General features: G+C 34.4%; 2 long non-coding RNA genes across 2 annotated transcripts in view; both read left to right on the plus strand.

The window, feature by feature from the left end:
- The first annotated feature begins 10,679 nt into the window (after positions 1–10,679).
- On the plus strand, positions 10,680–12,153 carry LOC132274916 (uncharacterized). Its single transcript, XR_009470560.1, has 2 exons — positions 10,680–11,036; positions 12,119–12,153. It is a non-coding gene; the product is annotated as an uncharacterized LOC132274916 (long non-coding RNA).
- Positions 12,154–21,081: 8,928 nt separating this feature from the next.
- The window catches only part of LOC132273447 (uncharacterized), a 43,316-nt gene continuing 37,734 nt past the window's right edge, over positions 21,082–26,663 (plus strand). The window contains exon 1 of the long non-coding RNA XR_009470113.1: positions 21,082–21,320. This is a non-coding gene — a long non-coding RNA (uncharacterized LOC132273447). The remainder of the gene's footprint in view (positions 21,321–26,663) is intronic.

The raw sequence follows: 26,663 nt of genomic DNA on the forward strand, positions 1-26,663 counted from the left end.
AAATACTTGCCATTTCAATTGAGCTGCTAAATTTAAAATCATTCTGATAGTTTCAAATCTAGCAACTGGGGAAAAAGTGTCAAAGAAGTCTATACCATACTGTTGCACATACCCTTTCGCAACGAGCCTTGCCTTGAATCTTTGCACAGTACCATCTGAATTGTACTTCACTCTGTAGACCCATTTCACACCAATTGCATCATTCTCAGCTGGCAAGTCAACTAGCTCCCATGTTTTATTTTTTTCAATTGCTGCCATTTCTTCTTGCATAGAATTTTCCCACTCTTGTATTCCTTGTGCCTCCTCATAACTCATAGGTTTTGAAATTATAAGAGCAAAAGTGCATGACTCATAAATTTCTTTCAAAGACCGAAACTTACGTGGAAGTGTATCAGTATCAAAAGTAGGATTCATGTGGCTATTGTCTTCACTACTTAGATCCCTTGAAGGAGTGCTCCCCGAAGAACTTGATGATGGAAAGGATTTTGGAGTCGTTACTTTCTCTATACTCTGTATCAGCTCAGCTTCATCTTCAACAAATGGCACAATTTGATTTTTTTCACTCTCCCAATTCCAGAAACTATTTTCATCAAAAACAACATCTCTGCGAATAATTAGTTTCTTAGTTTCCGGATTATACAACCGATAGCCCTTGGTTTCATCACTATACCCAACAAAGATACATTTCTCACTTTTCCTATCAAGCTTGGTACGGTCATTTGAGTCGATCAAAGAATAAGCAATACTACCAAAAACTTTTAAACGACTTACATCGGGCTTTCGTTTCCACCAAGCTTCATATGGAGTTATATTACGCACCGCCTTTGTTGGAGATATATTAAGGAGGAAGACTGAAGTTGCCACTGCTTCTGCCCAAAAATCATTTGGAAGCCGCTTTTCACTTAACATACTTCTAGCCATTTCCACAACTGTCCTATTCTTTCTTTCGGCGACCCCATTCTGTTCAGGAGTTCTTCTTACCGTCAGTTGCCTTCGGATGCCATTTAGCTTGCAAAAAGACTCAAACTGATTTGATAGGAATTCTCCCCCTCTGTCAGTTCGAAGAGTTTTTAAAACATGCCCACTTTCTTGTTTTGCAAAAGCTTTAAATTCCTGAAATTTCTCAACAGCTTCTGATTTGTAAGTAAGAAAGTAAACCCAACTCATGCGAGTATAATCATCAGTAAACAACAAGAAATATCTACTATTGTTTAAGGATGGAGTATTTGTTGGGCCACAAATATCTGCATGAACGAGTTCTAGAGGCATCTTTGCTCTCAAAGATTTTCCAACTGGAAATGGTAAGCGATGCTGCTTCCCATAAATACAACTTTCGCAAATATCATCAATACAAATAATAGAAGGCAGACCAGACACCATCTTTTTCTGACTCAACAATTTCAGCCCATTAAAATGCAAATGTCTATAACGCAAATGCCAAAGCCTCGACCCATCATTAACATTGGCAACCAGTGCACAATCATCAAAACATGAAAGATCCAGAGGAAACATCTTATTCTTAGTCATGTAAACTTTAATAAGAGCCAAATCAGATTTCCCCTTTTTAATTTCACATATATCATCATGAAATAAGAAAGTATATCCCTTTTGAGCCAATTGTCCAACACTCAACAGATTATAAGCTAAACCAGGAATATAGAAAACATCATTAATTGATCTTTCAATACCTGTCTTGCTCTTAACCACAATGGTTCCCTTGCCTTCAATTTGAACTTGTTTATCATCACCAAGTCGAACTTGCAACTTTACTGATTCATCAAGAGTACGGAAAAGACTTCTTTCTCCTGTCATATGGTTACTACAACCATTATCTAACAACCATATATCATTTTTGTTTTCATTGGAATTTAAACAAGTAAGAAACAAATTACTTACTTCTTCCTTCGATTCAGTAAAATTAGCTTGTTGTTTTTCCTTTTCCCAACAATAAGCTTTAGTATGGCCAAATTTCTTACAGTAATAGCATTGCTTTCCTTTATAATTCTGTCTGTAATTCTCTTTATCACTGTGATGGTTGTCTCTATCACCAATTTGACGACCCATACCAGATCTGCCACGTCCTCTTCCATGACCACGATAGCCTCCTCTTCCTCGGCCTCGTCCTGCAATTTTCTGATCCGTGGAAGTGCCTTCAACACTTTTCTCTCTGTTAGAAATCTCCACCTTGGCCTAAAATGACTGCTCAATATTTTTCTGTGATGATCTATTAATTCTTTCTTCATGAGCTAGAAGAGAACCCATTAGTTCACTAAGAGAGTAAACTGTTAAATCTTTAGACTCCTCAATAGCAGTGACTACATGATCAAATTTTGAAGGGAGACTTCTTAAAATCTTTTCTACAATTTTCTGATCAAAAATTTCCTCACCAAATGCTTTCATTTGATTTACAATAACAGAAACTCTAGAAAAGAAATCTTGCACAGATTCACTACCTTTCATGAGAAGAGTCTCAAACTCTCTACGGAAGGTCTGGAGTTTCACAATGGTTATCTTGTTGTCTCCATGAAATTCATCCTTCAAAATAGTCCAACCTTCCTTTGATTTTGTGGCATTTGAGATGCGAGGAAAGATTGTATCTTTCACAGCCTGCTGCAAAACAAATAAAGCTTTCGCATCCTTTTTACGAAGCTCTTTCAACTCAGTTGACTTCAAATCGGTTGCCTTCTCAGCAGCCTTAGAGCTCTCAATATCTGCATAGCCAGATTCAACTAGATCCCAAAGATCTTGTGAAATAAAAAAGGTCCTCATCTTAATGCTCCAAAATTCATAATTTTCTCCAGTAAAAATAGGGATTAAAGATTGTGAGAGATTAAGAGTATTCATACCAGTTGACATGATGAATTACTCAATACAAGAAAATACCTCTCCTTGAATTTGCTAAAGAAAATACCTCTCCTTGAATTTTGCTGCTGCAACAATTCTTCAAAAACATCAACACGCCCAACACGAAAGAACCCGGCGCTCTGATACCAAAAATGTTGGAAATTAAAAAGAGGAGAACCAACTTGCTCTGTTTTGGAAGCCAAAAAAAGGACTGAAATTGAAATATTATTTCTGAAAAAACAGAGATTCTAAAAACCCACACTATTACATTGCATCGACATATGTTAATTTATAGATAAAACACATGTAGTGGCCATCCCCACTTTCTTAGAACATGCTGAAAGATAAACATAAAAATAGGAACAACTATCTCCACTTCCTATTCTGCAGTTAACAACCAAACACTAAACCCACTAAACTAGGACACTAAAAACGTGGGTGAATTAACTACATCATGGATGGATTTGCATCATCAATTTTCATCAGGTTTATATAAGGCCGGATATCTCACATGCAGTCAGTGCAATAATTAGATATATGGCAAATCCGGGAAAAGAGCATTGGAATGCCGTAAAATGGATTTTCCGATACCTTACTGGTACAGTTGATTATGGTATTGTGTTTACCCAGAATGGAGCTTCAGAATACGTTGTTAGATATATAGATTCAAATTATGGTGGTGACCTTAACACGAGAAAGTCTACGATAGACTATGTATTCACATTCGCAGGTGAACCGATATGCTGGAGAAAGGTGTTACAATCTATAGTGGTGTTATCCATAACAGAAGCAGAGTATATGGCAGCAATGAAAGCGGCAAAAAAAATTTTGTGGCTAAAAGGACTGGTTGAAGAGCTTGGGTGTAAGCAAGGGAGTGTTCAACTGTTTTTCTACTCACTCAGTTTGGCATTAGTATTTTAAACTGTGGGCTGGGCTTCTCTTATAAATTTGACCAGCCCAGAGCCCAGTGATATTATATGTTCTAGTAATGCAAGTATTATGAAGTGTGGGCTAGGCTTTAATTATAAATCCGTCAATTTGCCCAGCACAGAGCCCAGTGATTTTATATGTTATAGTAATGCAAGTATTATGAAATGTGGATTAAGCTTTAATTTTAAATTTGTCAACTTGCCCAGCACAGAGCCTAGTAAAATTATATGTTTATCATTTCCAAATTATGGACTCAGTAGTTACTCCATATCGATTTGATTTCTCTGTAATTGAACTTAAAGCCCACCAGGTTTGCTTCACATCATACCTTATAAGTAATGATACTATGTTGGCAGATATCTAACGCAACGATATTTCATGCTCTGAGATAGTGTGCTAATAATTCAGATATGGTAGGCCCAGGTGATCTACCAGATGGTGCTGAGCCAAGTGACAACGATGATGGCACGGGCCCGGATGACAATGAAGGAGATGATGGTGACGGCGATGATAGCGCCAACCCGAAGAATGACCCGGGTGACAACCCATAGGATGGGACCATCTATTGGGGGTATAAATATTATTTTTGGTTTTTGTTTTTTTCTTCGTTTTGTAAGGCTTATCTCAATTTTCAGGTTGGTCGACCAGTTGGAGCCCGATCAGAAACAATTGTCTGCTAATGGACAACCTTGAACTCAGAATAGGTTAAAAGCAGATGTGGCTAATAATCTCCAAAATGATGAACCTATCATGTGTTATTAGAGTAAGTAGACTACTTAAGAATGAGGACAATTGATTTAATGAAGACATTGAATGTAGGAAGTGTGATAAAGATGACTTCACTAATTGATGTAGTGGGTCTAGTTGATTCAGGTGAGAACCACATCCCCTCCCATTTTAACCGCGAATTATGTTGTTTAATTTCTGAATCAACAACGCGTTTTTACAGAGGTTAATTTTCTTACTTTCTCAGTTCGGCATTAGTATTATGAATTGTGGGCTGGGCTTCAGTTATAAATTTGCCTAGCCCAGAGGCCAGTGATATTATATATTCTAGTAATGCAAGTATTATGAAGTGTGGGCTGGCTTTAATTATAAATTTGCCTAGCCTAGAGCCCTGTGATATAATATGTTCTAGTAATGCAAGTATTATGAAGTGTGGGTTAGGCTTTAATTTTAAATTTGCCAATTTGCCCAGCATTGAGCCCAGTGAAATTATATGTTTGTCATTTTCAAATTGTGGACTCAGTGGTTGCTCCATATCGACTTGATTTCTCTGGATTAAAACTTAAAGCCCGCCAGATTTGCTTCACATCATACCTTATAAGTAATGATGCTATGTTGGCAGATATGATAACTCAACGATATTTCATGCTATGAGATAGTGTGCTGATAATCTAGATGCGGTCGGCCTGAGTGATCTACCAGACGGTGCCAAGCCGGATGACGATGATGATGGCATGGGCACGGATGACAATGAAGGATATGATGGCGACGACGATGATGGCGCCGACTCGGAGGACGACCCGCGTGATGACCCATGGGATGGGACCATATATTTGGGGTATAAATATTATTTTTGTTTTTTTTTTGTTTTTTTCTTCGTTCTTTAATAGTTATTTTAATTTTTCAGGTTGGTCAATGATAAGTACACAAAACCTATTATTTTATGCACCAAAATAAAGTTTTAATTAGACTTTTATATTATTTAAATATTTTTATATGTTTGTTTTGTATTTTGTAGGTATTAATGCATGAATGAGAAAAAAATAAACAGAAAATGAAAAATAAGTGAAAAAGAGAGAAATAAAAAAAGAAGAAAAGAAAAAAAGAAAACAAAAGTCAACAAGAGAAATGTTGTGCACATGAAGAAAGAAGAAAAGAGAAGAGAGAAAGAAGAAAAGAAAAGAAAAAGTGAAGAAGTTGTTGAAATAAAAGTTATGAAGTAAATGTGAAGAAGTGGTTGATACGTGAAGTGGTCATTGAAGTGAGTGGCAGAAAGGTGGCGTGAGGAAATCAAGAAGCAGTTTGGGAAAAATCATTATCACAGCCTACAAGTGGGTTGTCTTCTTTTGACTATAAAAGATAAAAGGCACACTTCATAGGCAAACAAAGTAGAGTTGGATAGAGTTAGAAAATTGTAATTTATTTCTTTATGTAATTTTCTTTAAAGTTTGTTTAATTTAATGCAAGTTATTTCCACAAGTTTCATCCTCACAAGTTTTATATCAAAAGCAAATAGTCTCTGTTTGGCTACAAGTGTAGTACTGTCCTAGTTCAGGACCTGGACAAGAATCTAAACTGGTTCTGTTGTAAACCAGTTAAAAAAAAAAATTGCCAATTCAAATTGGGGACTTATTTTGGAACATTCAAAAGCTTGGATATTCTCATTGGAGCACAAGTGGAAAAAACGACAAACGATAACTTTGTCTTCCAAGTAAGTACCTCAAATTTTTATACCGCGAATCTTCCGTTAGCGGTTTCATTTTTTTTTAGAAAACTTAGTTTTTTAGGTGATTAACTTTTGTATGCATATTTTAGGATAGAATAACTTAGTCGTAACCTTAGGTTCACATTTTCTTCTATTTTATTTTATTTTTGTATTTCTTTATCTTTAAAAAAAAAAATTTCACACTCTCACTCCCTTTTTATTTTTATTTTAGTGTCTTATTTGTGCATCTTTTAATTAGCATTTGCATAAGGTACTTAAGGGCAAAACACAAACAAGATACGGTCGGGATTTCAACACCCCGTTTTCCGTGGCCCACACAAATCATTAAATCCTTGCATTTGTCAAACCCGAGCCAAATTTAATTTAATTTTAAAATCAAGTAGACATTGGCCATAGGGTTTTTCACATAGCTCATAGGATCCTCTTGGACATAATTAATTTTTGGTCACTCTAGTGAGTACCTTCCAACTCGACAATGTCTAAGGAAAGTTTTGTCTAAGGGTGTGGGCGTACCATCATTAAGCAGGCTTCGTCCTCCCCACACTTCCTGGAAACTTTCCTAGTTGTCTGGTTGGCAGGCCTTAATTGGTAAGTCTTTAATTATTCTAGAAAAGAGTAAGAGCTTTTTCATAGGAGCTTTAATTACTTAAAAAAAAAAAAAAAAAAAAAAAAATCCTCATCCTTGAATTTAAGCTCAAGATTAAAAAGCCAAAAATATTTGTGTGGTTTGTGTGTGCACTCCAGTGTCTAGCCCATTTTTAGGATCTAATTCTCAAGAGCTTTCCCTTAAAAAAATATATATTAATAATAAAAAAAATGTGTGTGCTCTTTGGTGTCCGTTTTGTATGCCTAACTGGTTAAGAGTTAACAAACGATTAACCCGTTGTTCCAGTAATCCTTCAATCTTTGCTTTGGAGAAAGCATTCTTACTTTCTTCCAAATCCAATTATTCTCCAATGGATCCACTTGTTCAACCAGTTCCACCACTTGTTCCACCAACACAACCGGTTGTCTTACCTGTTCCTAGAACTTTGAATGACTATTTTGCCCTTATCACAGCCAATCCACCCAATTGTATTGTTCTTCCTCCAGTCGGACCTCAATTTGAGATTAGAGCCCATATCATTAATATGTTGCCTAAATTTCATGGATCTGAAAGTGAACAACCTTATGTCCATTTAGGGAAGTTCCTAACCATTTGCAGTACTTTCAAAAATTAGCATTTAGATGATGAAGGTGTCAAATTGCGTCTATTTCATCTGTCCTTAGATGATAAAGCTTCCTCATGGTTCAACTCTCTTCCTCCAAACTCCATTAGAACATGGGATGAACTTGTTAAAAAATTCATGAATAAATTTTATCCAATGCAAAAAACGGAGTTAAGGAGAGATGCCATAAGCACTTTCAAATGGAAAAATGAAGAACAATTCCATCAAACTTGGGAACGTTTTCATGATTTGCTTCTCAAATGCCCATATCATGGCTTTGGTGGAGCTTGCTCTCCACTTTTGAGAGCAAACTCTCTTGTTTTGATGCATTCTGGAAGTTGTTTTAGGCACTGTTTGGATATGTTGGGGTTTCCGAACTGTTTTGGGATTACTAACGAGGATTCTAAATATTATTTCATGTTATATAAAAACCCCATATTACATAATTTATATCTATATGCTAATGGATTGAACAGTATGAAAGTTTAAATAATTTTACATGATGTTAACGGATATAAATGATTTAATTGCTTAGTCTTATTTTAGCAATTTAGATAAATGGAACATGATTTTTAAATCTTGTATTGGATGCATAATATGGTCATATACATATTAGATTTTTTATTATACTTATTTTGAGGATGATTGATGAACTATTTATCCTTGTTCTGTCAATTATATGGATTTTGTGGATTGTATGCACCGATATGGGACGGTGGCATACTAGGGACGGATTAGTTCAAAATACTAAATCCTTCCTACTCTGGAATAAGGGAATGGATTAACAATAATGTTGCATCCTACTTATATATCGTGTCAAGGCAACGAACAGTTGAGCGGCACTACTTTGGTTGTGGATGGATTATAAATATATATTTATGGTACCACGATATGAACTTGAGTCTCAGGATCGATGGTTAGGGAGCGTATATGCATCGGGATGCATAGCTGACTATGATGGTTTGAGGTATACCCTGTTAGGTTTATGCACTCATGCCCACTTCAGGTGTATTTTGCATGTTGCCTACTAGTCAGGTTGAGACCGCCTAGTAGTTCAGTGAGAGTCCCTTAGTGTTGATATATATACCTATGGACTAGATAATTATTGTTGCGTTATCTAGGATGTATCTGCGTATCGGGTTTCAGTTTGGATTGTAGTTAGAGTAAAACTTGTTCGTGGGCTTGACCTATTATCATTTTTCTCAGATGTTCGACAGTTCCAGTCGTAGAGCTTGATCGTGTTAAGCAGAGACAGTCACTCATTCCTCCGACTACGTAGGGCTTTTACTTATGTTTTAGTTTTGGATTTCCTTTTTAGTTCAGTTATTTATTTTCTAGCTGGAATATTATTAGGGGTCCACTAGATGGATTCCCGAGTTATAATAATATTGGAGGTTTTGGCAGTATTGGATTTTATAACTTTTAAGGATTATTATTTAGAATTCTTTCAGCTTATTTAATTATTTATTTCTTAAATCTTTTGTATTCAAATGCTTGTTTATATACTTAATTGTCTGATATCCCTCAGATCTGTGCTCGGACTTGATCACACATGGCTCTAAGATGAGGGGTATCACAATAAGATACATGCGGGACCGGACTTTCCTCTATCTTCCTTTCTCTCTCCACCACAAAACAATTCTCTCTCTTCTTCTTATTCTCTTGGTCTCACAGCAATGCAAATCTCAACTAACTAAACATAGAGAAAAAACAAAAAACTCAGAATTCTGTAGAAAATAATAAATAATAATCATTCATTGTCCAAACTCACTCCATAAATAAATAATTATTTTCAACTCCAAAGCAAAATAATCATTCACTTTTTAGTAAAGAGAAAAATATATCAAAATTCTATAGAAATCATAGAAGAAAAAATTATTATTATTATTATTTTGCCATTATCATGTTTTACATGAATTCTATTAATTTTTGTATTTATGATTGTCTATATGTAATATTGGATTGCTAGGCATACTACCCTATGCATTGATAAAATTCCATAAGCAATCGAATTGAAAGTGATGAAAATAAAGATAAAAAAATTTAAAAAGACCTGTTAACCAAGCAATAAACAAAACAATTATATATTAGATACACACTGAATTCTTGACTAAAACTTTTAAGTTTTTAAAAGTAAATCTATATATATATATATATATATATATATAATTTTCTATTATAGTTTTCTGTGTGAAATTATAAAGATTTTACACTTATTGAAGACTAAACACTTATGGTTTAGAGACTCACACTTAGGGTTTTAAAATGGCGGCAGCCACAAGTAGTGGAGGAAAATGGTGGCAGCAAGTAATGCAAGGTGAAAACTAGGTTTCAGATAGAGGTTAGATATGGAGATGGAGAGAGATTTGTTTTGTCGTGAAGAGAGAAAGGAAGACAAATGATCATGTTGTAGAAAAAATAAAAATAAAATAAATAAAATAAAATAAAAAAACGATTTAACCCGTAAAAAATGGGTAATCCCCATTTTTAATTTTTTTTATTTTTCAGACTGACACATGTTCCAATGGCATTGAATCACATCAGATGGAGGATGAATTTCATCCTCCTATATGGAGAACCCAAGCATTGTCCTGAATATTATTTTTTTGTTTTTGTTTTTATTTTTTTCTTCGTTTTTTTAATGCTTATCTTAATTTTTTAGGTTGGCAAGGGTAGATGTAAGGATGGACAAATTTTTTTTTTACTATACTAATTTTTGGACCAAAAAAAAAATATATATATATATATATATATATATATATTAATAGTATTAGTCCACCCCAAAATCAAGCCCATTCAATCAAACCCAAGTCAACTCAGCCACCATACTAAAATAAAGGCCCAAGCCAAATAAGCCCATGACTAACCCTGACCCAAAGCGACAATGGGGCCTCAAAATTTATAGGCCCATGGATGATAGGCCACCAGAAAAATATATGTATATTTTTAGGGCAAGTCATTCCAGCCTCCCCAATTGCCCATATGTATATTTTTAGGGCAAGTCATTAATATATATATATATTAATAGTATTAGTCCACCCCAAAATCAAGCCCATTCAATCAAACCCAAGTCAACTCAGCCACCATACTAAAATAAAGGCCCAAGCCAAATAAGCCCATGACTAACCCTGACCCAAAGCGACAATGGGCCCTCAAAATTTATGGGCCCATGGATGATAGGCCACCAGAAAAATATATGTATCTTTTTAGGGCAAGTCATTCTAGCCTCCCCAATCGCCCATATGTATATTTTTAGGGCAAGTCATTCCAGCCTCCCCAATCGCCTCCATCTCTCTACTCGTTCTCAACTCTCTCTCTCTCTGCAACTGCAAACTACAAAATCTACGAGAATCATAAGTTCAAAACCCATATATTTCAGTTTATCTATCTGCTGCAAGAATCAAAAGTTCAAGACCTTTTACCTATATCAAAACCCATATCGGCATAACATTTCAGATTGTTCAAAAAATCAAAACCCGTATCTTTCAGTTTCCATCGCTAGCTGTTCCTGTTCGGGTTCGCCGTTCTCAAGCTTCAGCCGCTGGCCCGCTGTCTCTCAACTATCAAGCTTGCCACCTCTCTCTCTCTGCAACTGCTAACTTGTATGTATGCGTTTTGTTTTAAATTTTTTTCTAAATCAACTAATCAAAGTCTGTATTCTGTAATTCTTGTTTTGCAAACTAAATCCTACTTGGTGAAATTTTTTATGATCTTTTTATACAATTTTTTTTTTACAATATAAAGTAACCATTTTGAGGTAATCATTGCAAGTAATCATCGTAATCTACATTTTATTACAGCAAAACAAATATATATATTTTTATTTTTATAACTTCTATTTGATGAAAGAAGAGAGTTGATGGGAATGGGTGGAGTGGGCAAAAAAAATAGGTATGTTTTTTTTGCCTAGCTAATTGAATTATATAAATCATCTTACTGTTGTAGCAGTGATTTTTGTTTTTGTTTTTGTTTTCTTTTTCTTCGTTTTTTAATGTTAATCTTAAATTTTCAGCTTGGTCGACCAAGCTTTTACGAGAAGGTAGTATTCATGTCTATAATGAGCGCTATCCTTCCCAAGTAGATTTTTTTTCCCGTGTTGAATGTTCATACTTAGTGTTTTATTTCTCTTCATAAGAATAGCCTAGTGTTAGATTTAGAATAAATCACTTGTACTCTGTATGAGAGAAATAAAAGTCAGACACTGATTTTAATACCCTCTACTCTCTTAGAATAGATGAATGTTCGTGTAATTTGTTTTACTCCCTTATAGTTTTATCCCCTTATAATCAGGATTATGTGGATCAACAAAACCTTTTAGTTATGCTATATAAACTTCTTCTTGCAAAATACGGTAAATACAAATCTGGTATCGACTATAAGTAATAATCACTATTATCTCCGTATCGACTCAAGTTGTCTCGAATAGCAGTTAAGGGGCGACAGGTTTGCTTCATATCATACTACCGTATAAGTAGTGTGCTGATAATCCGAATGACCTACCGGTTCAAGATCCAAATCCGTTCTCGGTTCAGAATCCAAATGTGATTGGCCCGAATGACAACAACAACCCGGATGACAACAACCACCCGGATCCATGGGGATTCGACCTTCTCTTTGGGGTTAACTGCTTTTTTGTTTTTGTTTTTGTTTTCTTTGTTTTTTAATGTTGATCTTAAATTTTTAGGTTGGTAAACCCAGCTGGAGCAGGATAAGAAACAACTGCCTCATGGTCGACAACTTGGAGTTGAGGCGGCATAGGCTGGAGGCCGACATGGTATAGTTGGCCTGGGGTAGCCATTGACCATGGGTGGGATCATGAAGGTTTATGATGGGTAACAGTGCCCTCCATGGCAATGAGATCTTCATGTCTGTTATGCTTGGCACGCATAACATTGTCCCTCTCCAAGTGGGACAGCAAATCATTGTGAGAGCAGACATAGAAGGTCACGTAAGGCATATCACTGAGTAAGACTTTGAACAACAAATCATTGTGAGAGCAGACATAGAAGGTCACGTAGGGCATATTACTGAGTAAGACTTTGAAGAACATCATTTTTTTTTTCCTTTGTTGAATGTTCATCCTTACCCTTGAGTAGCCTAGTGTTACATTTAGAATAAATTACTTCTTGTACTCTGTATGAGGTGAAATAAAAGTCAGACACTTGGTTTTAATCCCCTTTACTTTTATTGGAATAGATAAATGTTTTTGTAATTTGTTTAACTCCCTTATAATTAGGATTATTAGGATTATGTGAATGAACAAAACATTTTGGTTATGCTATATAAACTTCTTCTTGCAAAATACGGTGAATACCATTAAAAAAAAAGTCATTTTTACATTCATTTGAAATAATTTGAATTTAAAGTGACGAGAAATAAGAACTTATTCGAATTCCCTATGAAGTCGTGAATGAAAATACCTCAATTAAGGTAAATATTGTATCACTGGATCTTTTTAATGTATAAAGATTAAATTTTTGAAAGAAAACGAGAGTTTTGTATTATTTTATATGTATTACTATTTTTGAATTTTGTTTTATTAGGTAGTAATTTTTTTATTTCATGTGGTAGGGTATAAAAACAATGGTGATTGTTTTGGAAAGTGTGTGCGTGTGTGTATATATATATATATATATATTGGGTTTCAATTTAAACCGCAAGAGTATATATTGGCTTTCAATTTATCAAATGAACCAGCTGGGCTCAATTCCATTACAATTCATGTGTAAAAAGAAATCGTCAATTTTTTTGACAGAACAGTTTCTTCCATTTCTCAAAATTCTCTCTCTAAAAAATCAATTGACTCGCAATATACAGGATGTGACATTCATTATACCGCCAAAGAATAAGGGTGGGGATGGTGAGGAGCTGATAGATATCGCACATGAGCTTTCGTTGATGAATATTCGACTCATAAATCAAAGCAGCCTGCTGGTTCGCCGCCTTGATGGCCCTCCTGGAAAGAGCTTCATTATCCATCCCAACACCCTTTCCACCACCTAGTTAGAAGGACAAGCAAATTATCATATTTAAAACTAAATTAAGGATGCATAGAGAGACCTACAGATTACCTATATAGGCAATCCTCAAACATTCTTCACTCTCAAGGATGTTCCACAAACAAGGACAAGCTGAATACATATTGTACATCACATTTTTACATGTAGTTTTGCTTTACTGTGTTAAGCTGACCTAAATATTGACTCTGCTCGAACCAAATATTGAGCCCCGAACAAGTATTGACCACTTTAAGGTTGTTAACACTTCCATCCGCACATTTTTTACACATGTACACTTGCACATGTATTTACCAACAAAAGAACACCACCCATTATCCTAAATTTGAATGGGGCCAAGCAGGACATACATAGGCATGAAATGATATCGCATTCAAAGTTAATCACCAAATTGCTCAGCACATCGATAAATTCATATAATACAGCTCATTAACCACAAAATTTTAGTATGGGCTACCAGAATTTTGGGCACTAGTACAAGTCATATCCATTTAAAATCTCGGCTAACAAACTTGATTGGCAATACAACTAGCCAGCTTCATATTTAATGAAATCAAAAAAAAAAAAAAAACATGTATTTTCCAGGCTAGAATGACATGTAACAGAAAACCAACGGAATTAAATACCTAGATCCTCTGTAGAAGTTGACATATCTTTCTTACTAGGATGACTCTTGCTAACATCAATGAACTTCCCATTTGCATAAGCTTTCCGTAACTTCTCTTGCAAGAGTTTTTTTCCTGGCCAATTGGATAACAGTGAGATAAGCAAACACATCAAGTGAACAAAACATCTATGGAGTAATTTCAAGATTTCTGATGAATAAATATGTAAAATAACACAAGAAAGTTTTGAAGACAACACTAGAGCATCATGAGAGGGTGTAACTTTAATATTTATATCCTTCAACAGCCTCCTCATGTGTGTCCTTTTTTTAGTCCAACACGTCATTTTCAATTTTTTAATTAGGATAACGGTGAGGTTCGAATTCGAGACATTTGACTCTGATACCATATTAACAACCATCTACTCCAAAAGCTTAAGCTGTTGGGGAGGATGTAACTTTAATATTTATATCCTTCAATAGTAACAAAGAGTAAATCTACAAGTGAAGCAAGGTCATTCTTGGATGTATTTTGGATGTTTCGTGAAGAACTATTACCCTTGAGCATCAGAATTCAGACAGTGACTTATCCATGGGGTCCATTGGGTATGCCTCATTCCTCTAGAGGGTTGATTGAGGTTTGGAGAGGTGTCTCTGTTGGGGCTTTCATTCCGGATGCTTGGAGGGCTACGCCTCTTTGGATTTGATGATGCATTTGACTCGAGAGAAATCAGAGATATTTTGATGGAAAGGAGAAACATATTTCTATGCTTAAGTTCTTTATTATTTTCACTCTTTTTTGTTGGGTCTCAGAGAAAGATTATAGATCTATTGAGGAGATTATTGTTCTTTTTGGCCTCTTTGAAGGTTTGAGGCGAATGAACAGCAGTACCTTTGGGAACAACTACTTTGATCAATTACTTGCCATCAGCAGCAGATATAAATTCTTTATATGATTCCAGGCTTCCAGTTAAGTTTCTAATATGAGGTCTTTATAATGCATTCGCACTGTTAATCTCTTGTCTCCATATACTCTTGTTAATGTAGACAAATTCAAGATGGCAATCATTGCCAATAAGTGAGGGATGACCATAAAACCCCAAAGAAAATGCCCGAGACCTTATTAAGGGGAAATATTTCTATTTTGATGATGAAATCCTAAGAAGCATAAACACTTGTGACAAGAATCGTATCCGCATTCAACACTTGCACTTCTGAAACATTCACCGACACGGGTCTATAGAATAGAATATTTACATAATGTTGGCAACTAGAGATTTTGAACAACCATCATGTTCCTGGATAATCTAAAGGAAAATAAATATAGGAACTTTTTACTGAATTGAATCACAATATAATTGATTGTTCTTAAAATAAAGAAAGTTGAGGGGGTGAAAACATGAGACTGAATAATTGAGATGTAATTGCTCTTAATCTCTTAGTCATCAAACAAAATTTGTTATAGAGATTCCTTCATACTCTTTTTTTTTTTTTTTTTTTGATAAATGACTCCTTCATACTCTTTTTATCCTATTCTTTAATAACATTTCCTACTAGTATGACTAAAATTTGATAGGTAAGCACAATAAGCTGCTAACCTTCTTGTAAAGCCTCAATAGTTGACTGCAAATCTTGACGCTTTTTTTCAAGGCTTGACATTTTCTTTCTGCAAGATTCAACAGGGAAAGGCTATAGTAAAATATCTAAAAAATATATATATGGAGAAGTTACGAGGAAATAGAACAAAAATAAACACTCCCTTCTCCTCCTATAGCATGTCATACAAGCAAGGATGATCATATTTAATAATAATAAAAATTAAAAATTAAAAAAAAAAAAGAAAAAAAAGAAAGAATTCTCACACTCATTAATTACAAGCCATTACCAAACTAATTATGCATATTTAAAATGAAAAAATCTCAACTCAAAGATTTATCCCAACTTTGGAGACATGAATCGTGTTTCATCATTCCTCAATTTCTATTCTAGGGTTGTAATCTTAGTTAAATAATATGCTACCATGTCTTTCCTTTCAATCTTAAAAAACATGAAATTGTGTCTTTTCCTTCCCTAAAATGTTAACAAAATGTCTAGCTTTACATATAGCTCACAAAATGAAAATAAAACCTTCTTTATAAAAAGCTTTAGGCAATTTCCTCAGTTCACAAAAGAAACAGATTACTCAGACACAAAAATCTTTACAAAAGCAACAAAAATCAGAGGAAATGAAGATGGAGATCACAAAAAAATTTAAAAATTAAAAAATATATAAAAATAAAATAACTTTTAAGATGGTAATGCATACTTCAATGAAGAAATTTCAGCTTGTGAGTTCTCCAGTAGCCTCTCCAGTTTTAGCTCACTTGATCTCAGTCTGAGTATCTGCACAAAAATATTAGATAGTAAAAAAAAAAAAAAAAATGAAGAAGAAGAATAAGAAGAAGAAAGAAAGAAAGAAAAGAAAAAGGAAAAAGACCAGACCATGGTTAATATGATGTATGAAAAAGGTTTGTTCAACCAGCAAAGAAGAAGAATACTCTATTGTAAATTATAAAAACCATTTTGCCCTTGGGGGCTTATTGTTGAAAACGGGAGCAATAAAAACATAAATTTTGGATGAGATTTGGAATAGACTTCGTTAATAATTTTTGCGGATCTCTAGACGAACGCATTTCTCTCCGTAAGGAGATGAACGTGGTATATTTATTTTTTCAAATCCGTTTCCGAGTGAATGAGAAATTAGCTCCAAAGTGTAGTGTTTTGATAAGCCTAAATGGGTATGCAAAATGTGGGAAGTGTTTGTCCCACATGGAAAAAATGTTGAAACCAATTGAAATTTAAATAAGCCAAATTTGGGCTTGGGCTTGGGTTTGGGCCTAATTGTAAAATCCAATTATTCTTTTTACTAAATGGAATCTTGGATTGGGCCTTTAATTTTAGGCTGGGCTTATTTAAATAGGTGGTTGGTTTTTGAATTTAAATTAAAAGTTAGTTTTTTTTCTAAAGGGTTGCATCTATTTCTAAATGGTTGTATCTGTTTTTCAAAGAGTTGCATCTGTTTCTAAAGGGTTGCAACTCAAAACCAACAGACATAACTATTCATGTGAACCATTGCAACCTATTGGAGTGGATGTGTCTATTGGTGAACAAACACCATGTGAACCATTGCAACCAATTGGAGTGGATGTGTCCAATGTGAAGAGACACATATATATATATGGTTATATCCAATGATGAAGAGACATACCCACCCAAAAAGGCACCTTGTTGCCTATAAATACCCCATATGGATCATTTGCAAATCATTCATTTCATTTTCTTCTATCTTCCTCTCTAGACTTGAACCCAATCCAAGTGGGTTCAAACCATACGTTAAGTGGTCCGAGCCACTTAGACCCTAATCCAATTTCATCAAGCCATATTAAGATTGGTCTGAACCATTTGGTTCGGATTGTACCCAATTCAACATTTATATAGTATAGATGCATTTTTGAGTTAGAGAGAGTATTACACGGAGAAGGTTCGTCGTATCCACGAGTTTTTAGTGCTGCTACTAGTGGATGTTAACCGTTGTATCCTGCGAGATAGACGCCACTGAGTCCGTTAGCACCATAGCGGGGCGAATCTGTCTTAAGGACATGATATCCAATACTAGTCCCGGTCCAGGTTCTTTATTTATTTATTATTATTATTATTTTATTGCTTTAATTTGCATGTTTAATTAAATATCTGGTTGAATATTTAATTAATTATTTTTAGCATATTACAAATATCTGATTGCATATTAATATAGAGTTAGTTATATCTTAAATGTCACATGAAGCATATATTTACTAACACTTATTTGGTCTATTTTTTATCTTTTCTTCCACGTTCGTTCTCGTTGAGTTCTCTGGCCTCATGGAAGGTCACTTTGGCATCTTAGAGATGCATTGCATCTCTAGAGACTTGGTTTCTGTTTTCACTTCTGCATTCGGATCTGTTATCGGGTCAAACTTCAATTCATCACAGGATGCGCTGACTTGAAAATAACTAGGGCCGTCACACAACGATATTTCATGCTTTGAGATAGTGTGCCGATATTCCAGATGTGGTTGGCCCAGGTGATCTACCAGATGGTGCCGAGCCGGATGACGATGATGATGGCACGTGCCCGAATGACAATGATGGAAATAATAGAGACGGCGATGATGGCGCCAACCCGGAGGACGACCCGGTTGACAACCCATGGGATGTGACCATCTATTTGGGGTATAAATATTATTGTTTTTGTTTTTGTTTTTATTTTTTTCTTCGTTTTTTAATGTTTATCTTAATTTTTTAGGTCGGACAACCCAATTGGAATCCGATCAGAAACAATTGTCTGCTGGTGGACAACCTTGAACTCATAATAGGTTACAAGCTGATTTGGCTAATAATCTCCAACATGTTGAACCGATCATATGGGAAATTGTCATGCTAATAGAGCAAGTAGACTAATTAAGGATGAGGACAATTGATTTAATGGAGAAACTAAATGTAGAAAGTGTGATAAAGATGACTTCGCTGTTTGATGTAGTGTGTCTGGTTGATTCAGGTGAGAACCACAATATCCCCTCCCATTTTAACCTCGAATTATGCTATTTAATTTCTGAATCAACAACTCTGAATCTCACAGGTCTGGAAGGGCTCAACTAGCACATACACTCTGTGTTTCTACACAGGTTTATTTTTTTACTCTCTCAATTTGGAATTAGTATTATGAAGTGTGGGCTGGATTTCACTTATAAATTTGCCCAGCCCAGAGCCCAGTTATATTATATGTTCTAGCAATGCAATTATTATGAAGTGTGTGGCTAGGCTTTAATTATAAATTTGCCAATTTGCCCAGCCCAGAGCCCAGGTGATATTATATGTTATAGTAATGTAAGTATTATGACTTGTGGGTTGGGCTTTAATTTTAAATTTTCCAATTTGCCCAGCACAGAGCCCAGTGAAATTTATGTTCGTCATTTTCAAATTGTGGACTCAGTGGTTATTCCATATCGACTTGATTTCTCTAAAATAGAACTTAAAGCCCACCAGGTTTTCTTCACATCATACCTTATAAGTAATGATGCTATGTTGGCAGATATCTAACACAACTATATTTCATGCTCTGATATAGTGTGCTTATAAATTATCCAGATACGGTCGGCTCGGGTGATCTATCAGACGGTGTCGAGTCGAATGACGACGATGATGGCACGGGCCCGGATGACAATGATGGAGATGATAGCGACGACGATGATGGCGCCAACCCAGAGGATAACCCGTGTGACGACCCAGGGGATGGGACCATCTATTTGGGGTATAAATATTAGGATAATGCTTGGGTCCTCCATTCATCCTCCATATGATGTGGTCCAATATCATTGAAACATGTGTCTAAAAATTAAATTAAAGATAGATAATACCCATTTTTTACAGGTTAAACCGTTTTTATTTCCCTTTTTTTAAATTTTTTTTTTTATTCTTTCCTTCTTAAACATGATAAGATACGTGCGGGACCGGACTTTCCTCTATCTTCCTTTCTCTCTCACTGCAAAACAATTCTCTCTTCTTCTTCTTATTCTCTTGATCTCATAGCAATACAAATCTCAATTAACTAAACATAGAGAAAAAACAAAAACTCAGAATTCTGTAAAAAATAATAAATAATAATCATTCATTGTCCAAACTCGCTCCATAAATAAATAATTATTTTCAACTCCAAAGCAAAATAATCATTCTCTTTTTAGTAAAGAGAAAAAAATATCAAAATTCTATAGAAATCATAGAAGAAAAAATTATTATTATTATTATTATTATTATTATTATTTTGCCATTATCATGTTTTGCATGAATTCTATTAATTTTTGTATTTATGATTGTCTATATGTAATATTGGATTGCTGGGCATACTACCATATGCATTGATAAAATTCCATAAGCAATCGAATTGAAAATGATGAAAATAAAGATAAAAAAATTTAAAAAGACCCGTTAACCAAGCAATAAACAAACAAATTATATATTAGATACACACTGAATTCTTGACTAAAACTTTTAAGTTTTTAAAAGTATATATATATATATAGTTTTCTATTATAGTGTTCCGTGTGAAATTATAAATATTTTACACTTATTGAAGACTATACACCTATGGTTTAAAGCCTCACACTAAGGGTTTTAAAATGGAGGCAGCCACAAGCAGTGGAGGAAAGTGGTGGCAACAAGTAGTGCAGGGTGAAAACTAGGGTTTCAGATAGAGGTTGGATATGGAGATGGAGCGAGATTTGCTTTGTCGTGAAGAGAGAAAGGAAGACAAATGATCGTGTCGTCAAAAAAAAAAAAAAAAAAAAAAAAAAAAAAAAAAAAAAAAACACCGATTTAACCCGTAAAAATGGGTAATCCCCATCTTTAATTTTTATTTTTATTTTTTAGACTGACGCATGTTTCAATGGCATTGGATCACATCAGATGGAGGATGAACTTCATGCTCCTAGATGGAGAACCTAAGCATTGTCCTGAATATTATTTTTTTGTTTTCGTTTTAATTTTTTTCTTCTTTCTTTTAATGCTTATTTTAATTTTTTTGGTTGGCAAGGGTAGATGTAAGGGTGGACAAAAATTTTTTTTACTATACTAATTTTTGCTTAACCCACAAAAAAATAAAATAAAATTATTAATAGTGTTAGCCCACCCCAAAATCAGGCCACCCAATCAAGCTCAAGTCAACTCAGCTACCATACTAAAGTAAAGGCCCAAGTCATATAAGCCCAGGGCCAACCCTGACCCAAAGCCAAAATAGGGCCTCAAAATTTATAGGCCCATGGATAATAGGCCACCAGAAAAAAAATATTTATATTTTTAGGGCAAGTCATTTCAGCCTCCTCAATCGCCTCTTATGTTTTTAGGGCAAATCATTCCAGCCTCCCCAATCACCTTCATCTCTCTTCTCGTTCTCAATTCTCTCTCTCTCTCTCCAACTGCAAATTACAAAAAATCTACGAGAATTAGAAGTTCAAAACCCATATATTTCAGTTTATCTATCTCCTGCAAGAATCAAAAGTTCAAAACCTTTTACCTATATCAAAACCCATATCGGCATAACATTTCAGATTGTTCAAAAAATCAAAACCCATATCTTTCAGTTTCCATCGCCCGCTGCTCCTGTTCGGGTTTGCCGTTCTCAAGCTTCAGCCGCTAGCCCACTGTCTCTCAACTCTCAAGCTTGCCCCCCCTCTCTCTGCAACTGCTAACTTGTATGTATGCGTTTTATTTTAAATTTTTTTCTAAATCAACTAATCAAGGTCTGTATTCTGTAATTCTTGTTTTGCAAACTAAATCCTATTTGGTGAAATTTTTTAAGATCTTTTTTATATAAATTTTTTTTTTTTTACAATATAAAGTAACGAAATTTGCATTGCATTTTGAGGTAATCTTTGTAGGTAATCACCGTAATCTACATTTTATTTCAGCAAAACAAATATATATATTTTTATTTCTTTAACTTTTTTTTTTTTTTGTCAATTATATCTACAAGAAAATTTGAATCTGGGCATGAAAAAAAAAAAAAAAAATCTAAATTGCATTAGAAATCTGCATAGATTGAATCTGAAAGAATTTTTATCAACATGCCAAGGGAAATCTTTTCAGAGCTAAAAAAAACCATAACAAGAACTTTGACAAGCAAAAGTACTTAATATAGGGTAAAGCTCTAAAGTTACTTCTTGAAAATTTAAATACTTACAAAAAGCATGCTTTTGAGTGAGTTCCGTAGTGTTGGAAGGGGCTTGCCATGAACTACCACACACTCTGCTTCCACTAGTAGATTCTCAAATAGGATTAGTAAATTCTTCAAAAGAAGAGATAGGGTACTGAGTGGTGAGTTGTTCAGAAATAAATTGGTAATTTTTTTTATTAATTGCCCAAATAGGATTTTCTATGCCTTAATCAGTCAATTGTCTAAAGAAATATTGTTAGTTAACTAAAATTGAATTAAACAACAATTGATTTTGGTTGATATATTTTGATTTAGCTGGATCCGCCTTTGTGATACTAATAATGTTTTGTTTCACATAGAAATACAATCTGTGTAATGCACTAAGGATATATTCAATCTTTCTGCCATATTTTTATTTTCAAATTTTGGTTTTTGATTTTCTTTTGTTATTAGAATGCAGAATATTATGATATTGATTTGTTAATTTTGAAGATTATTCCTAAATGATGCATTGTACTTTGTTATTGGATTAATTTAACATAAGAGTTGAGTATAATATGTGGCAATCACACCTCTTTCTACGGATAGGTCTCCAACATTTTGACTGAAAGCATAGTTGGGTTGGGTTGATACACGATATAGATTGTGGTGTTTTAATTGTTATGAGTGAGATTTGTCAAACCACCAAATTACAAATTCTGAGTTTCAACAAGAGTATATCCAAAGAAAACAAGGGTTGAAGTAGTTTTTAGTTTAGCTTACAGTTGCCAGTTTGAAGAGAGCCTTGCATTCCTAAGCATGCTAACTCTATTTTGTTTCATTAATTCTTTCTTTATTTCTTTGTTTCTGATGCACACTTTCTTATTTCTTTACACTTAGAATAGCCTTCCTTAATTTATAATTATAGTAACATAAAAGCTAAAGCATGTAGTTCCTATTTTGTAGCATAACTACTGCATAAGACTCAGCTTAAATGAAGACTAGACTTATAAATTTGAATATCTATGTCATGTTCGATTTTCTATTAATGGTTAATAAGTTGGTGTATATGTCTTAAGATGACTGTTCGTGTTCATTCTAGCTTCTCGTGTTTATGGTTATCTTGTTCTGAGATTTGTAACTGTAATTCTTGTTTTGCAAACTAAATCCTATTTGGTGAAAATTTTTATGATCTTTTTTATATACTTTTTTTTTTTTTATGAATTTTAGTTATAAATATTTGTGAAGATAATGACTGAAACAGGATCTCCCTTTGCAGGATTTGAAAGACTAATTGGTAAATTTGGGTTGAACTTTAGTCTTGAACAAGCTGAAGGCCCTTATTGTGGATTATAATTTTTACAATTACAGCACCCTACGGTCTTACCATATTTTAGAGTGCTTTCATCACTTCATACTGGTAAGTCATATCTTCAATTATTTAAATATATATATATATATATATATTTTATTCCAGTTTTTTTCATGCTAATAATAAATTGGATGTTAACCGCGTGAAGCATAAATCTGTCAATTAAGACAGGCACCCAATTGTATATGAAACAAAGTACAATATAAAGTAACAAAATTTATTAATATATAAACAACAAAATTTTCATTTTTTTATTTTTTTATGTTCTTTTGTGTGTGTGTGTTTGTGTTTGAAGGTTGAAAGATTTGTGTAGTTATTTAGTTGTAGAAGCAACAAAAACACTTCCAGTGCTTCCCAAAAATAAAAATCATCATTATCATTAAGTTGTCATAAAAATTTATTTGAAAAAGGATTTTTCAATATTATTTATTTGACTCGAGAAACTGATGTTATTAATATTTGTGGGCCAATTTGGGCGCTTAATTGGTAATTGATTGTGTGTTTGAATTTTGAATGTCCTAGATTCAAAGGTGGAAGCCACATAAACTTGCACTGAGAATGGCATAGACTTTATAAGTTGTAACCTTCCAGCACAAAATGAGTAGTTGGTAGTCCAAAACTCCTCAATTAAAGGATCACAGTGCTGCTTATTCAGTCTATTAGACAATAAGGAAACTCCCAAATATCTAATTGGGAGGGTCCTAATAGAGAAATTAAGCTTTCTGAGAATTAGGTTTTGAGTAGCAGTCTCTATACCAGATCAGAATATGACACCTCTTTGCATTATTTGGAATCAAACTAGAAATAGAAGTTAAAACTAAATTAAGCTATTGATTCTGTCAGTATTTTAACAGATTCAACATCCCAGCTGCGATTAACATAAGATCATCAACAAAAAGGTCCATTACTTATCCTCTGAGCTGAGCATTTGCAATGGTAATCGAAACCCCCTAGAGTTATTCTCTAATTCAAAATACGAGGTAGAACCTTCATTCCTATAACAAATGGTATGAGGACATTGGATCCTTCCTCCTTCCCTTATTAGGTAAACCATACGACCATTAACATCCAAGGAAAAGAACTTTAGAACAATTTCAATAAAAGAAATAAAAATAAAAACTGTAAGTGTTTTTTTTTTTTTCCTTTTATCTGTTCGATTGGGTTAAGTGATGCTTTATATATGCTTCTTTTAGTGTGTTTTACCTATCATTAACGTGCTTAGTTGGATTAATTCTGAAGAATGTGTATTGAATTAATGAATTAGGAATATATGAGTACTCCCAAGTGCCTTTGTAAGCTAGCAGATTTGAGATTGAATCTTTTCAACATGTAATGTGTAGAAGTGCAAATTGGTAAATTTAAGTTGGACTGTTATGTGATGGATTAACTTAATTGATTTTGTATACTCTCTGTTTGACTCCTTTTTTGTTAATGTTGAATTCACCAGAAGGAGTCACCCAACGCTCATGATATTTGAGCTTGTTTCATCACTAGCAATATAAAAGGCAATGTAACCTTGTTCTATTTACTTGAATTATGTCCATATATGTGCTCTATCCTTCCTTTTTGTATCTAATGTGCCCGTGTTGGTAATTTATTTGTAGATGTTGAATACCCGGCGTTCTCCAAATAAATTCAAGGAAACGGTTTGCAATTTAAGTGAGGACAAAAAGGTTGCCGTACAAGAGATTGGGTTTGGGTCCCTTTTAGACATCGAGTGTACCATTTTGAAGCACAACCTGTGCTTATGGTTGGTAGAACACTTTGACCCTAGAACATCTCATCTCACCCTTGAATCTGGCGTTCGGATCCATGTTACGCCAAGTGACGTTGAAGAGGTACTTGGCCTACCCTCGGGAAGAGGAGAAGATGTGCCAAATTATATTATACAAAGTGTGCATTGGTTAGAAAATGGCATTTTTTTAAAGGACGGTGCAATAGAAGTGCCAAACTTAGTGCATCAATTAGACGTTCTTCCTGTTGGGGATGACTTCAAGAGGGCTTTTGTCCTTTTCGCTTGCGGATCACTTCTAGCACCCATATCGAAAAATGAGAAAAGCAAAAGGTTATTGGCAGCGGTTGACAATGTGGATGCTATTAAATCATACAATTGGGGGAAGTTTGTTTTAGATTGGTTGAAAAAAGGAATTGCGTCCTATAAAGGAAAGGAAGGAAGAGAAAGTTGTACATACATACATGGATGCTTGTTCTTTCTCATGGTATGTTCTAAGATATAATATTTGTAATGTGTCTATCATTTTATTTTAAATAGCTATAATGTCATTATCATAATGGCTTATATGTTGTAGCTTTTCTACCTACACCGTGTGGATGTCAATGGACCAAAACCGAAGCCTGAGATGCCATGCCTACGTGGATGGACCAACAAATTAATAGGCGAGAGGTTGAAATTGGAGAAGCGTAAATATAATGGTTTCGGCTTCGGTGAGGTAAAGTTTACAACTGATACATCTGAAGATGCCAATAAAGTAATCACGTCAATTATGGCTTTTTATAATTGGTACTAAATATACGGTTATATTTGCATATTCATAATTACTTGCAACTCTACGGTTACATTTATATATTAACTGATATATATATTTATTAAACTTGTTTAAAATTGTTAGGAGTTGGCATATGAAATTATTACAGTTGTTAAGAAATGGAAGCAACGGCACAATGTAGGCCAAGGCAGGGGGTCGAGATCCTCAGAACCCAGTTCATCCACACGACAACCTAACCCATCTTCGCAATTGTTTGCACAACACCATCCGATGGAGGAGGAAGATGAATCCCACATACCAGTGGAGGAGGAATTCGAAACCTCCACAAGACAACCAAACTCACCCTGGCAATCTCAAACAAAACACGATCCCATGGAGGAGGAAGGAGAAATCCCCGCACCAATGGAGGAGGAAGTGGGAACCTCCACAGCAATGGAAGAGGAGGGTGATGTGCAGGAAGCAATGATCCCCTTATTACGTGTTATAAAGCCTGGGCGCCAAAAGGGATCACCTTGGGTTGAAATAAAGGTCAACCGATTGCGTGTCCTTCGTCCAGAAGCAAAGGCAGTCATCGCATATGCCATAGATGAGAGCAGAAATGATGAGTGAGAAATTATATAAATAATTTTTTATTTGCTCTATATTTACTTACTTTCTATGCTCAAACACTTAATATATTATTGTTTAATTATAGTGAAATGCTGGTGAACATAAATGATATTTTCCTCACAAGAAAAGAGATGAGAACAATCTCTTACAATCATTGGATATCAAATATGGTATGTTCACTTAAATAGTATTGATTTTTCAAACCAATCACACGCATGCATTAATGGTTTAAATGTGATCATTGTAGGTGGTTAAAGTCTATTGCTAAATGCTCCAGCTGAAACAAAAGCGTAGAGGAACCAAATTTTTCTTTCCGCCTTCGATTGGGGTAACAAATTCTTCTATCTATAATGAGTGTTTGTTTGACACATATTAGGTTATCAATTGTGTGCATTTTCAGATTGAACTTTCCAAG

The sequence above is a fragment of the Cornus florida genome, unplaced genomic scaffold (assembly GCF_030987335.1).
Source record: "Cornus florida cultivar Cherokee Brave unplaced genomic scaffold, ASM3098733v1 CherokeeBrave_3.0.0_Hap2_Chr09, whole genome shotgun sequence".
Classification (NCBI taxonomy): domain Eukaryota; kingdom Viridiplantae; phylum Streptophyta; class Magnoliopsida; order Cornales; family Cornaceae; genus Cornus; species Cornus florida.